General features: G+C 45.9%; 1 protein-coding gene across 6 annotated transcripts in view; it reads left to right on the top strand.

Annotated features, from left to right (window-relative positions):
* Positions 1-972: 972 nt before the first annotated feature.
* Positions 973-3,743, top strand: part of LOC144158603 (uncharacterized) — a 74,537-nt gene continuing 71,766 nt past the window's right edge. For 3 of the 6 annotated variants that reach the window (XM_077689607.1, XM_077689609.1, XM_077689608.1), the window contains exon 1: positions 973-1,438. The gene's annotated coding sequence lies outside the window, so the exon portion shown is untranslated. The remainder of the gene's footprint in view (positions 1,439-3,743) is intronic. The other 3 variants (XM_077689602.1, XM_077689605.1, XM_077689603.1) reach the window with 3 other exon arrangements.

Raw genomic sequence — 3,743 nt, 5'->3', positions numbered from 1 at the left:
GCTCGAAACGCTTGCGATGGGGACTCTCATGCAAGTTCGACGCTGTTTCTGGTTGATACGATTGCCACTAGGGTTCCTGTATTCCTACGACGCTATTCCAACTCATCCGAATAAAAGGCTTTAGATTAATTGAAGAAGGTAGAAGTGGCACTATTTAAAAGCTAATTTAGTAGCTTTATGGAGATCAAATGACAGACAGTCAAAGACAGTTTGTTAATCTCTGTGGACGATGGAGAAAAGAATTCCTCCACACGAATGTGGCATGAGTCGTATCCTTGCAACCCGCCGATTTTGTCCCAGCGGCGGAGCGCGGTGAACCTTGAGCAGACGACGGCATCGAGTTACGCCCGCGCCCTGTCCGCCACTTCACTTCCTCTTCTGTGCTGCAGCCATCTAGTTGCTTGTATACGCTTTCTTTTCCTACTGTATAATAAACCCAGTTAACCCAATATAACCGAAGTCCAGTGTTCTGTATCAGAACCCACGACGAAACACGGTGAGCTTTGAAGTGGGCGTAACACGGCTACAAGATTTGGAATTTACCTACAGCTAGAAAGACACAGTGGAAATATTACCATAAGCCACTACGACTTGCTTCGATTGTTCTGCGGTGAGAAGATTTACAGGACAGTGGATGAGATATCGCGCATAAAACAGAAGAACGTAGATTTTTTTTTTAAACTTCTGTAGTTTACCCAAGAGATGAGACGTTCAAGAGAGTGCCGTAAACTGAGCGCTGCTTAGTAATTCCTTGGTGCTACCCAGAGACGCATTTTGCTTATCCCTGCCTAACGAAACCCAAAGTCACCCATGCCAGTTTTTGTTAGCAGACGACTCCACGAGCCATTTCGAACGCCCCTGGCTAGAAGCCAGTCTTCTCATCAACATGGCCATCAAATACCTTGGAACGGGGCGCCCTCATTGCAAATAACTTTCTCACGAGGTTCGGCGAGATTGGCTGGCATACGTCGCATTATGGTGGGATATTTTTTAGATAATGCTTGGGGGTGGTGGCCGTAGTGCCGTGGCTGCTCTGTTCTGCGCTGTTTCAATACTGGCTATCAAGCGTGCGTGAAGCAACAAGAACAACGTTCGTGCGCTAAGGTGTAGTTCAGATAATCAGCCCATAGTACAGGGCTTAACCGCGGCCCAACTTAGGACCTCCGTGCCTGTGAAGATGCCTTATCAGTTGCTGGCGAAAATCTCAGTGAGCATCGTAGGACGTGTCTGTCTGCCTGCGTTCGTCGTGGTTGTCGTGTCTCCTTCCCAGCGACGGTCTGTGTTTTTTTTACTGACGGTACCGTTCGGCCGAAGTTGCGTTTAGTGGGACTGAAGTAACGTGCGTACATCAGCGGCATCCCCCAGCCGCCCGTATCGGCAGTGGTGGAGAAGCGATTGAAGACGCCTCGAACTGCCTTCCGTGGGATACCGATTTCAGGTAACCTTCCTCGACGCACGGCCGTAGTGCCGGCTGCAGTTATTTCAAGTCAACCTTGACATACGACAGCATTCGGCGCTCAATTAGGTGTTAGCAAACGCTCGTTTTAGTGTCAGCAAATGTCCCCGTGAAAGTTTCGCTAAAATAAAACCAAAACCGTGACTGCGTGCTAACTGATACGGGGCATTATACGCGAGGTATGTGGCAGCCAGATAAGTGTGCTGACTGATACGGAGCAATATACGCGAGATACGTGGCAGTTAGATAAGGCTGTGTGCAGCGTTCCGTCCAAATGAAACGATAGGAAATGCTGAAGTGCTGTACAGACATAACCCGAAGGGAGGAGTGTCTACGAGTTCTGTCGAGACGGAACGGCAGCTGTCAGGAAAGTTCCGTCAAGAGGAAACGCTACCAGCACGCTCGCTTCGCAACTCGCGGTGAGGACAGTCTCTCCTAAAATTGACTTTTGCCAAACCGCTTCCCCCGACTAGCCAGTCACTGTGAAGTATTCGTTACTATTAATTACAGTCGATCGGACTAAGTCCAGACGAATCTCTCACCCGCTACATCACGCTCGATTCACAATGCGCGGCAACAGCAGTCTGGCTTGATATTTACCCAACCGGCCAAGCCACTTCCACTCACCCAGTGGCCAGATTCGCTGTTAATTATCTAGTACACATGATCGGCCGTACCTCAAGTCATACGTACGGCTAAAGATGCAGTGTCTGAACTCTTTTCTTGTCCTAGAAAAACATGGTTTGGTGGGAGTCGTGGAAAAACTCCGCAGAAATTGTCCTGTGGAAAATGCAATACTGTGTACGCTTCGTAGTTTGTACATCTGATTTTAAATCGGGTAATACAAGGGATTTAAAAATGAATTTTAAAGTTGAAAAACCAAATTTTAGCCAAACTCGAAAAGAAATGTAACAAGGATAGCCTTGTATCTAAGCAGCGAAAATTCGGAATCACCCTACATTATAAAAAAATGTTTACACATCCATCAGGAAAGGGTTTAGCTAATATTTAGGTAGTAGCTCGTAAGGTTTTGTAAGATCAGAATATTCTTTCTAGCCAAGGGCCACTAGGCACTGTAGTTGCTTCCAAAGGGACGTCGTCAGCAGATGATGCAGGCGTCTGCGAAACTGGATCCCTTCTTGGACTAGGTGCAACTGTCGACATTTTCAATCGCATGTGATGTTGAAGGCAAGAGAGGCAGGCCTTTGGAATCGCCAGAACATGGTTTCGCTGAAAAAGGTTGCATACTTATTTTGAGAAAAGAAGCAGCTAAAAAACTACGTTTTTACGGGCACAGCAGGTTGTTCGCCAGGCAGTGGCAAATCTCTCAGTTTATTTTAATGGTGAAGCTGATGGTACTGCGTAAAAATTAGTAAAGCTACCTTAAAGGGACAGACAACCGATTTTTGTCGAGTATATATTCTCTATCCCAAATGAAAGGGCATCACTTAAAGCACCTTGACGAGAAACGGTTTTGCTGATAACGCCCTAGAACTTTTTAAATCGATATTTTTAGATCTACGAGGCGTATGTGTCCCTCCCAAAACTAATGCTGGCAACCATGACATAGAGTAGCTCGGCAACATACTTTTATTTGTATGCGAAATAAAAAACGATATTTAAAAACTTGTTACCAGCTAAAAAAGTTTGAATCGCAGGCTTTCCTGTTCCTTTATGTGTTTTTTTAATGCAACGGTCTATTTTGCACGAATGCGCCATCTGTTGGGATAGACGATAGGTAGAATCTGGCTTCACGTTGTGGAGGCGGGAAGTTCGATTCTCCCCGGGCGCGACGTTTCTTTTTTTTTTTTTTAAGCTGCCGTTGGCGTATTTGGAAACTGAAATCAAATATTTTGGCAGAACAAACGCCCCTGACTCAGGCAGAATCGTCAAAGCTGCTTCGCTGGATCTGTTTACTGAACGCTGCCGTTGATTCTGGGCATGGAGGCTCAGTTAGCCACACTGAGAGGCATGCTGAGAGGCACCCAGTGACGGCGGGCGGCGTGTCTTTAAAAATTTCAGAAGAATGTTTAGAAATACATACGCAATTTAACCTCGTACGAATACTTGTGTTAAAAGGTTTTCAATACGTAAATAAACGTTTCAGCAGTTACAGTAGCTGCTAGGTTTGCAGATCACGTGACAGGGACACATATTGTAGTGTCAAGTTTCGGCACTACGAACCGCCACCCTTCCGATTTCAGGAAGTTTGCTGCCAAATTAAAATTATTTCCGCCAGTTTGTTTAGAAATTGCTTGTGGTTATCGGGCTATATAAAACGATGGCT

This window comes from Haemaphysalis longicornis, unplaced genomic scaffold, assembly GCF_048455015.1.
Source record: "Haemaphysalis longicornis isolate Haplotype H1 unplaced genomic scaffold, Haemaphysalis longicornis Haplotype H1 scaffold_10, whole genome shotgun sequence".
Classification (NCBI taxonomy): Eukaryota; Metazoa; Arthropoda; class Arachnida; order Ixodida; family Ixodidae; genus Haemaphysalis; species Haemaphysalis longicornis.
The sequence above is the reverse complement of the archived record's forward strand: the minus strand, read 5'-3'. Positions and strand labels throughout refer to the sequence as shown.